The sequence below is a fragment of the Scyliorhinus canicula genome, chromosome 18 (genome assembly GCF_902713615.1).
Source record: "Scyliorhinus canicula chromosome 18, sScyCan1.1, whole genome shotgun sequence".
Lineage (NCBI taxonomy): Eukaryota > Metazoa > Chordata > Chondrichthyes > Carcharhiniformes > Scyliorhinidae > Scyliorhinus > Scyliorhinus canicula.
In genome coordinates this window covers 37,858,121-37,870,072 of record NC_052163.1, presented here as the reverse complement: position 1 = coordinate 37,870,072, position 11,952 = coordinate 37,858,121, and positions in this window count along the sequence as shown.

Below are 11,952 nucleotides of genomic sequence, written 5' to 3'. Positions count from 1 at the left end.
TTTTGAATAGCAGCTTTCTGGGATTCCTCCTGTGGCAGCAGAGCAGGGCCCTGCCACCCCTTCCTCCTCAGACTTCTGCTTATGCCTCTGGAGAGCCAGATGCCTCCAATGTTGTCTTCTCTCCTCTCGATGCGCTAGAAGAATGATAACCAGTTCCACAGGCTTCATCTCTCTTTCTCTGCAAGGGAAGAAAGTTAGAGAGTGAACATTAAGGGATTGACGCTTTGTCCATTCACTCTGCGAGCAGCAGCTCGATGGTCAATGGTGAATGTGGTTATCATCACAGTGAGGATCTTTCGGTTATAGTCTCCTAGAATGGGCAGGACCCCACCCTTTCCCCACTTGGACTGAAAGAGTGGCCATAGCTTTGGAAGCCCTCATGTTTCCTGAACTCTCATGTAAGATGCAGTCATCTGCCCCTTGTGTCAATGTAAAGCCCTGTGCTCTACCTTGTCAAAGGGGGAGGGGGGAGGACCTTTTAAGGACACCTCAGCACCCACACCTCATGGAGCAGGATGCACTGCTGAACCTTTTAGCCTTTGCCCTTTGTCAGGGAGGTGTACATGCTTGACCTCTCAGTGAAAGGTGTGGGGATACCATGACACTCACAGAAAAGGACGTTCAGCATGCAAAGGGTTAATTGCTGTTCAGTAATCAGAGGCACTCACTCACACCAGTGGTAAGTAAGTGGGGATAATTGGCTCAGCTGTCAAAGCCAGGTAATGTTAATAGGTTAGTGGATTAATTGTCTGGTCGGCAAAAGTACGCTCAATTATGCCTGATCCCCTTTGTCTGCTGCAGCCTCCAGCCCCTCCAGAAGCCCAAGCTGCTCTGCCTATTAATGCCTCCAAATCCAACCCTGAGCCTGTAGCCAGCCCCCTTCGGCTTTTCAATGGCCCTCTCTGCCCTCTGAGGAAGTGGTCACCCATGGAAAACTGTGCACTCACCCCTGAACTCTCCTCATAGGTGACTGCAGCACTTTCCTGTTTTTGAAAAGCGGTCGTCAAGCATGCAGGGATGATTTCATGGCATGCTGGGTGGCTGTTCCAGCGTGGGCAAAGATTGCTGCTGGGTAGCTCACTAAGGATATTACAGAATTCCTGCAGTGCAGGAGCAGGCCATTCGGCCTATCGAGTTTTCGAAAGAGCAACTAACCCATCCCCATGCCCCTGCACTACCTCCTAAACCCACCTAACCTTTTGAACACAAAGGGGCAATTCATCATGGCCAATCCACCTAGCCTGCACATCTTTGGACTATGGGAGGAAACCTGAGCACCCGGAAGAAACCCATGCAGACACGGGGAGAAAGTGTAGACTCCACACAGACAGTCACCAAGGCTGGAATTGAACCTGGGTCCTTGGTGCCGCAAGGCAGCAGTGTAAACATTGCGAGGCTATGAAAGGCACCACACAAATTAAAGTTATTTTATTTATGGGCTATCCGAAGGCTAGATATTTTTTACTAGGCAATTTGAAAAAGAAATATGGATAGCATTGGGAATTATTTGTTTGGTTTTTATTTTATACTGTCACCAAACACAAGGTAGGACTATGCCAGTGGTTGCAAATATCTGTGGATGGTGCAATCAGATTATCCCTCATTGCTCCTATTATTCAACAAATAATACAATCACTAGGATGTTGTTTTTCGATTGATACAGTAACATAGTGAATATGATACTGAACTATTACTTCAGAGCCTGGACTAATAATAGGTATTCATCAACGCATCAATTGGGAAATTTTAATTCAACTATTGAAATAAAATCTCAGGGGAAAAAGCAGATTGTATCAATAATGATGACCACAAAGCTATTGGACTGTATTCAAATGTATCTGGATCATTAAAATTTGCTAGGGAAGGAAATTTGCTCTCCTGACCCCTCTGACTTGGACAAAAAAATGGATGTACAGCAAAGTGTTCATTCTTAATTGCCCTCTGAAACGGTTAATTTGCATTCAAGAAGAACAAGTGCATTTAGGATTTGGCAATATATGCTAGCAAAACCATTATCATGCTAAAGAATGAATAACAAAAAAAAACAAAGAATGGTACCTGCAGAACAAACAGAAAATGCCGGAAACACTCAGCGTGACTGGCAGCCTCTGTGCTGAGAGAAACAGAGGGCTGGATTTTGAGACCTCCTCCTCCCCTCTCGCAACATGCTTTCCAATGGCGGAGGCAGCTCGGCAATGGCAACCCGCGGGATTTTCTGTTCCCGCCTGTCTTGTTATGCTCTTGACATAGCATAAGCTGCTTCCTGACAAAGGAAGGTTCCGACTTGGAGATAGCTTTAACATGTATTAAACTGTTAACGATTCTCCTACTTGGATTTGACTCGCCTGGTAATCCTGCTATAGCTACTCAAACTGACGAACTAGTCTGCTACAATCCACGTGGTAGGTGTGATGTGCTTCAAATCAACCCTGTGTACTCACTGAGTGTCTCCACTGGAAAGAGGAAGATTATGTGTGCTGTGTCCTTGTGTATGGGTTGGTGTAATGCCCACCTGTGGTCGTGTCACCTCTGTGTATCTTGAATGCCCATTGGTCGTGTCCTATCTTACTGACCTATTGGTTGAATGTGTGTCATGTCTCTGGTGCTCCCTCTAGTGTCTATCTGGTCTACGTATATTTACATTAACCCCTTGTGTATTTATAGTGATGCATATCACCGCACCGCTGATGTTCACGCCGTTTTGCATGGCTCACCAGTCTCGCTGCCGGGGAACCCGCCACAGGGAGGGTTGAGAGTCGCCATTGGCGGGGCCAGAATATCCAGCTGGCGTGAATGGTTGGAAAAATCTCACCCAGATTCAACGTTCCAGGTGGTTAGTCCCCACCAGAGCTTTTGTTTTGTTTTTGTTGTTTTTAAAAAATAAATTTAGAGTACCCAATTCCTTTTTATTTCCAATTATGGGACAATTTAGCGTGGCCAATCCACCTACCATGCACATCTTTGGGTTGTGGGGCCAAAACCCACGCAAACACGGGGAGAATGTGCAAAACCCCACACAGTGACCCAGGACCAGGGTCAAACCTGGGACCTCGGCGCTGTGAGGCAGCAATGCTAACCACTGCACAATCATGCTGCCCTTCCAGGGTTTTTGTAATGGAATCTGTGTTCTGCAGAAAGGAAATTCTTCTCACAGTCCACTCCCAGAACTCTGTCTCAGACTTAACACATTTTAGCCAGGTTATAAAGAAATTAATGAGAAAGATTTAAATATTCACATTTAACTGCAAATTCACTGGAGTGAATTTCATCCCCCATTTAATTAACAAAATGCTATATGGATCCAGTCTCCTTCAGCGATGTTGTTTCATAATTGTTACCTGTTAATAGTCTGTGATAGCATCTTGCGTCTTTAATCTGCCCGTTCGTAATTAGTTGAATTGTTTTATGACTGATGTTTTTTTGCTGTATTAAGAGAAATTTATTGAGTTGCTCCATTTTAATTGTGTCTAAAAGTTACATTTGAGTTTCCATTCCTTTGACAATTCACTCACTCAATTATCAACAAGTTCACATGTCTGGGGACACAAAGAAGTTATTTGTAACAAGGGAAATGTGGAGATTTCTTTTGTTCTTTGTAGTACAAGGGTGAAAGAACATGTTGCCAGAGAAGCTAATTTTTAAAATTGCTGGTTAGGCCAGCATTTATTATCCATCCCTAGTGGCCCTTCTAATGTGGTGGTGAGCTGCATTCTTGAACCGCTGCAGTCCCTGAAGTGCAAGTGCTATCGACTGTGCTATTAAGAAGGGTATTCCAGGATTTTGACCCAGTGACAGTGAAGGGATGGTGATATATTTCAAAGTTGGGGTGGTGAGTGACTTGGAAGGGAACGTCCAGGTGGTGGGGTTCCCAGGTAACTGCTGCGTCCTTCTAGATGGTAGTGGTCGTGGGTTTGGAAGATGCTGCCTAAGAAACCTTAACGAGTTACTGAAGTGCATCTTGTAGATGGTACACTTGTCTGCCATTGTTCATCAGTGGGCAGGAGATTAAATGTTTGTGAAAAGGGTAGCAATCAAGCGAGCTGCTTTGTTCTTGATGGTGTCAAGCATCTTGAGTATTGTTGGAACTGCATTCATCCTGGCAAGTGGAGAGTATTCCATTACACTCCTGACTTGTGCCCTGTGGACCGTTGACAGGCTTTTGGGGGGGGGGGGGGCAGAAGGTGAGGTACCTGCCGTAGGATTCCTAGCCTCTGACCTGCACTGGTAGCCACTGTATTAATACAGCTGTCCGGTTCACCTTCTGACCAACGTTAACCCCCAGGATACTGACTGTGGGGGATTCAGGGCTGGTAATGCCATTGAATGTCATCTCTTGTAGGAGATGGTCATTGCCTGGCACTTATGTGGCCCGAATGTCACTTTTCAGCCAAAGCCTAGATATTGTCCAGGTCTTGCTGCATTTGGGCATGGGCTGCTTCATTATCGGAGGAATTGCAAATGGTGCAAAAAATTGTGCAGTCATCCACAAACATCCCCGTTCTGATGTTTTGATGGAAGGAATGTCACTGATGAAGCAGCTGAAGATGGTTGGGTCTAAGACACTACTCTGACGAACTCCTGTAGTGATGTCCTGGAGCTGAGATGATTGACCACCACCATCTTCCTTTGAGCCAGGTATGACTCCAACAAGTGGAGAGTTTTCCCCCTGATTCCCATTGATTCCTGTTTAGCTAGGGCTCCTTGATGCCATACTCGGTCAAATGCTGCCTTGATGTCAAGTGTAGTCACCCTCACCTCACCTCAGGCATTCAGCTGTTTTGTCCCTGTTTGAACCAAGGCCGTAAAGAGGTCAGGAGCTGAGTGACCCTGGCAGAACCCAAACTGAGCACCCGTGAGCAGGTTCATAGAATTTACAGTGCAGAAGGAGGCCATTCGGCCCATCGAGTCTGCACCGGCTCCTGGAAAGAGCACACTACCCGAGGTCAACACCTCCACCCTATCCCCATAACCCAGTAACCCCACCCAACACTAAGGGCAATTTTGGACACAAAGGGCAATTTTATCATATCCAATCCACCTAACTTGCACATCTTTGGACCGTGGGAGGAAACCGGAGCACCCGGAGGAAACCCACGCACACACGGGGAGGATGTGCAGACTCCGCACAGACAGTGACCCAAGCCGGAATCGAACCTGGGACCCTGGAGCTGTGAAGCGATTGTGCTATCCACAATGCTACCGTGCTGCCAGGTTATTGCTGAATAAGTGCCGCTTGATCACGCCGTTGATGATTCCTTCCATCATTTGCTGATGATGGTCAGTGTGAGTAGACTGATAGGGTGGTAATTGGCTGTGTTGGATTTGTCCTGTTTTTTTTGTAGATAGGACACACCTGGGTAACTTTTCACATTGCCGGGTAGATGCCAATGTTGCATCTGTACTGGACGGCTTGGCCACGGGTGCGACCAGTTCAGGAGCACAAGTCTTCAGTACTCTTGCCAAAATATTGTCAGGGCACATAGCCTTTGCAGTATCTGATTGAAGTGGTTTAAGAGATAATGCAATATATTTCTGGGAAAAAGAAAATGATTTAATGTAATGCTTAGAAGTAGGCATGTGGGGCTGGCTGATCTCTAAAGAAGAATGCACTTGTTGGGCCTAATGGCTTTTACTGCCCCTGTCATAATCTTGTTGGAAGCTGCTTGATATCAGTTGACATTAGCAGTTTGAGTGCTGTATAAATAGCACCGTACATGAATGATTTGATTGCAATGTTATTTAAATTGGTTTGACATATGGATATTCGGAGGTCACAGATAAACCTCTTGCATTGCCGTCATTATTTGTTGATTGAAGGGGAAACTGATATTAACTTCTGGTAGTTGGCCTGCCCAGCGACTGACTTGCCACGTGATAAACTCAGCTAACAAACTGCAGCACTAACAGTCAATAACATTTGCTTGCGCACTCGTTAAAGAACTCATCAACTCCATATGGGTGCACTGCTGGTTTGTGCTGCTATGCTGCTGGTTGTACTTCTGGGACATTTTATGGGTTATTTTTCCTTCCCACAAGTGAATTATGGCTTCTGGGAATATTTTTGTGCTGGGCAGCTTTTGTTTGCTTTGGAAGGGATTGCAGTCATGGATGGCTGGGTAGATTTCCCTTTATAACTGGAGGATATTAGATTTATCCAACAAGATGGTCAAAATCTTTCATGGTTTCACAACACTTCTGCTGAGTTGTCCCATTATTATAGCAGGCAATATAAAATAACGTAACTTCAAAAAAAATCTGTTGCAGGCATTTTAAGAAAGAAATCACAAAACAGAATTTACATTGAATGAAGTGGCACGTTTATTAGAAATCTTCAATCATGTTCACAATGGGTCCTTGGAATGGATGGAAACATTTTGTTTTACTATTTGTGGCAAAATCATCGACACAGAACTTTATTTTCAAACTTGAACACAAATAACACAAAGAGATTTTCTCTTGTACAAGTGCATTTAACAACAATCAAAACTGACACTTCTGGACACAAGAAAACCTTACATTTTACAACAGCGTTTTTCCAAAAGTACAATTGTCAAACTAAAATTAGCCACCTCGCAGGAAAATTACATGAAGCTGCAGGAAACCATTATTGAATATTTGTATTTTAACATTTTACTGAACTACATGAACATTTAATGTGGGAGCTGAACATTAAACTACAAGAATTATTGAGTTAAATGTCAGTTTACGAATGTCTAATATAGGTCCTAAGTGATGTTACGTAAACATACTGTATGTTTCAACTTAAAAATGTTGATTGTGAGTGGCTATTTTGCAAACACTTTTCTTGTTAGGTTCTCTTTTACTGATGGAAAGTTCTAGATTCTACGTTTAGCAAATTGCGTCATATTGCACAACACTGTTTCGTATAGGTACACTGGAAATGTGTCACCATGTACTTTATATCAAATGCTTTCTTTCGAGTAAACATTAGAAAAACTCAACTTTCACATTTTCTTCGTAAAAAGCATGAATTCATCACTAACATTCTCCAGATTGAGGTTGTATTCCTTATTTAACCCATGTCTGCAACCTTATGATTAATATGGCTTCAGAATTCTTTGCTTTTCATTTTTCTTCCTTGAAATGACCTGTTTAAAGTTTTATCAAACGTTTAGAGGGAAATGAACTTCAGTTCAAACAATGGTGTGTTTTTTTTTCATTTTTAAGCTTATACTGTATTGTGTGCCTGAGTGTCACGTGCAAATGAGAGCTTGTGTGCGTGTTGGTTACCACATAGGCACCTATGGGTTCATATAATCTTCGGAGAATACGAATGGGATCTTCGACATTCTCATTATATTAAAACAATGCTGTGAAGCAACTTTATAAACTCGAGGTCCAACCAATTGCCTGAACATTTTTGAAATCCTATTTCACTAGGTTCATAAAGGGGTTACTCCATAGTTAGATATGGGGCTGTATAATATGGGAGATGGATGGCACCCACCCTGAAGCAAAGTTGCTGGGTAGCGGAATCACTCCAACCACTTGGGCAGCACGGTAGCATGGTGGTTAGCATAAATGCTTCACAGCTCCAGGGTCCCAGGTTTGGTTCCCGGCTGGGTCACTGTCTGTGCGGAGTCTGCATGTCCTCCCCGTTTGTGCGTGGGTTTCCTCCGGGTGCTCCGGTTTCCTCCCACAGTCCAAAGATGTGCGGGTTAGGTGGATTGGCCATGCTAAATTGCCCATAGTGTCCTAGGAAGTAAGGTTGGGGGGGCGGCGGTTGTTGGGTTACGGGTATAGGGTGGCTACACGGATTTGAGCAGGGTGATCATTGCTCGGCACAACATTGAGGGCCGAAGGGCCTGTTCTGTGCTGTACTGTTCTATCTATCTATCTAACCCACCCTGCAGCCATAACGTGCTGTGGATCTATAAAATTGCCTGACCGTGGGACTTCTGTCCCTTACTGGGAAGGAATACTCATCTTGGGGGATTACCAGCCAACCCGATTGGCTGGCAGTTCCAGCTGTACCAGCAGTGCCAAAATCCTATTAGTGGGCACACTCCCAATGAATGCCTGAGTAAGGCAAATCTGAGGCATTGGGCAGGGAAGGGGTCAGTCAGCTTGGGATGGGTTGGAGGGAGATGGTGGGCATTGGGGAGGTGAAAAAGTAGGGGGAATACTCTCAGGGGGCTTCTCCCTAATGCATAAAGGGCACCCCTCCAAAAAAAAATAATAGTCATCCTCCTTTCTTCCACCCATTTGAAGGTTTTCAACAAATGGCCTGCCCACCCCCGCCTGACTGGCCACATCAACTCTGTTATGGAGAGGGCAGCATATTATTGGGGGGTCAATTGGCTTATTAACAAGCTCTGTTGACCCTTGATTATTTATTCAAATATAGTGGGTGGCCTGCTGATTTTGGTGTCGTCCACCTACTGTGTTTTGAGGGTGAGCTCGGGTTGGGCGGGAAGGTGGTGGGGTAGTCGCCTGTCTCATTTTTCATGTCCCCATGCTGAAAACATGCCTGGAATGGATTTCAATGCATCCTAGATTTGACCCAACTCCAGAATAAAGCTGCTACTTTCAAGTGGTTAACTTCTCAGTGTTTTTACAACACTAAGTACTGTTGACCAAAATAAGCTAGATTCACAACATACAGCTCCAGTCTCTAGAAATCTTCAAAGATAAGTTCACATAAAAATGAAAGAAATATCAAGGTTAAGAAATTACTATTGGTCCATCATAGGGTATGCCTACGTCACAAAAGCTCTGCAACTGGAACATCCTACTGCATGCCCGCCTGACAGATTGTTTCAAATATTTAACGATCTTTGAAGAGCAAGAGATTTTCATTTTAAAATCAATTTTCTGCCCTAAATTTATGTGTGTGATCTTATTTTCCTGGCTCGTTTTGAAATCATTTTGTGCTATTTTATGCATTTGTTAAAGGAATCCCTTTTTAATTGCCTTCTTTTTTTGACAGTCGAGTATGAACTTTCAAAGCATTTTTTATAGCTCACATGTTTACACTTGGGATCAGCCCTGATGGTCCCTTCCCTGTTTCAGAACACTGTACACTCGTATACGTGTCTTTCACAGTTGGATTGGGGGGTGGCAGGGTGGGAGAAGGTGAGTGGTTAGATTTCAAGGCAATTCTCTCGCTTGTCTGGTGTAACCAGAAACCGCAGATAATCAGCAATAATACGGAAAGAAACAGGGCACAAAAGCTTGTGGAGTTGGTTGTAGGGTTGCATAAGGTTCTCAAAGCAAATTTTTAAAAAATAAATTTAGATTACCCAATTGTTTTTTCCAATCAAGGGCCAATTTAGCATGGCCAATCCACCTACTCTGCACATTTTTGGGTTGTGGGGGCGAACTCCACGCAGACACGGGGAGAATGTGCAAACTCCACACAGTGACCCAGAGCAGGGATCGAACCTGGGACCTCAGCGGCGTGAGGCAGCTGCGCTAACCACTAGGCCACCGTGCTGTCCGTAAAAGCAAATTACGGGCAGCACGGAGGCGCAGAGGTTTAGCCCTGCTGCCTCACGGCGCCGAGGTCCCAGGTTCAATTCTGGGTCACTGTCTGCACATTCTCCCCATGTTTGCGTGGGCTTCACCCCCACAACCCAAAAGATGTGCAGGCTATCTGGATTGGCCACACTAAATTGTCCTTAATTGGGAAAAAAATGAATTGGGTACTCTAAATTTATGAAAAAATAAATAAATAAAAGCAAATTACTGCGGACCCTGGAATCTGAAACGGAAGAGAAAATGCTGGAAAATCTCAGGAGGTCTGGCTGAAATCTGCAGGGAGGGAAAAGAGCTTTGACAAAGAGTCATTGGACTCAAAACGGCAGCTCTTTTCTCTGCATAAGGTTATGGAAAGGGTGCGAAGAGGCAATGGAGAAAATTAGACAGTGGGATGAGAATTTTAAATTTGAGGCTTTTGGTAGCCAATGCAGGCGAACAATACTGGAGTGAGCAAGAGTTGATGTAAAAAGCAGGACTTTGGAAGGGTTGAGATTTATAGAGAATGAAGATGAGAGCCTGCCCCAAGGAACACTGGTTTAGTAATGGCTGGGGATAACAAGAGTCAAGGGTGGCACGTGGCACAGTAGTCAGCATTGCTGCCTCACAGCACTAGGGACCCTATTCAATTCCAACTATCTGTGTGGAGTTTGCACATTCTCCTCATGTCTGTGTAGGTTTCCTCTGGGTGCTCCAGTTTCCTCCCACAGTCCAAAGATGTCCAGGTTAGGTAGGTGGATTAGTCATTCTAAATTATCCCTTAGCGTCCAAAGGTTTGGTGGGATGATGGCATTATGGGGATAGGGCGGGTGAATGGGCCTAGGTAGGGTGCTCTTTCAGAGGGTCGGTGGAAACGCGATGGGCTGAATGACCTCCTTGTGCACTGTCGGGATTCTATGATTCTATAAGGGTTTCACTAGCATATGGGCAATGTTACAGAGACAACTTTGCCTGGATTTACTTTCTACTTTCTGTTTTACACATCAATCCCTCAAACTCTCTTCATCTATAATTGATGTATTTTTCTCCTTCCTCTTCATATTTATTTTAAATTAAACTGATTTAATTCCTTCTAACTTCATATCTAGGGTTATTTGCCTTTTATTGGTTCAATGCATCTCAACCTGATTTATGCCACAAAGCTCTCCCATATCAAAGAAACATGGGGTTTGAATGACTTTCAGCACTTGAACATAAGGTCCTAGATATAAACGTCGTAGGAAAAAGACATGTTCAGTTAAATAATAATAAGAAGGGTAAAGCACTTCAATTATGGACAAAGAGAGCTTGAGGGATTGGTTGAAAGGATAAAAAAATTGCCATAAAGCAAAAAGTAAATCCAGGCAAGATCATTCTCTGTAACATTGCCCATATGCTATTGAAAGCTTTGTGGGGAGCATTTCCCACTCCTGTTTTCGGGGAGGAAGGGGGGTGGGGGGAGAGAGAGACAGCAGGTGGGTATGGAGGATGATGCGGAAGTCCAAAAATTAGTTTCAAAACCAGCGGGCGTTCCCGCTAAGGATTTAACAGGAATCCTGACCTTAAAAGTCAGAATCCGCATTTGCATGCATTTTAATATAATTGTCAGGCCCTTATGCCTGATAGTCTCGTCACGTTAAATTGTCCATTCACCTCAGCATGAGTGGACAATGACTTGAATCATGACAAGTTTTCCATGACGTGCATCTGGTGAGTAGAATCCTCCGGAGGCACACAGGTGAGTATAGCTCCCAACAGGGAGAGGGTCATGCCTGGGCAGCACCCTGACACTACCCACTGACACTATCCAGATGTTGGGACAGTTCCAGGGCAGTCATGCCCAGGCAGTGCTGGGGGAAGTGACGGGGGATGTTCCATTGGCGAGGTGTAGTATTGAGAAGGGGTGGTATTCTGTTTACATGGGGGAGGGCTCCGTGGCAGTAATGATGGGGGAGGGGGGGGGGGGGGGGGGAGAGACAGTGTTCTGTTGGGCAAGTACCAGGGAGGGGGATGTTCTGTGGTTGTGAGGGTTTCCGTGGTGATCGTGGTAGTGGGGGAGTTCTGCAATTATGAGGAGCGTTCTCTGGTGTTTTGGAGGTGGGAGACGGAGGCAGTTCCAAGGTGAGGGAGGGGGGAGTGCATTTGTGGGGGGGGGGGCGTCTTTCAATTTATATTCTTTTTTTATTCATTCATGGGTCGTGGGCATCGCAGGCTGGGCCAGAATTTATTGCCCAACACTAATTGGCTGTGAGGGGGCAGTTCAGAATCAACCACGTTGCTGTGGATCTGGAGTCACTTGTGGGCCAGACCAGTTAAGGATTTCCTTCCTAAATGCTCAGAAGGTATTAGAATACTAATGAATACTAGTGAACCAAATGGGATTTTACAACAATCGACAATGGTTTCATGGTCATCATTAGACTTGTAATTCCAGATTTTTATTTGATTCAAATTTCACCATCTGCAGTGGTGGGA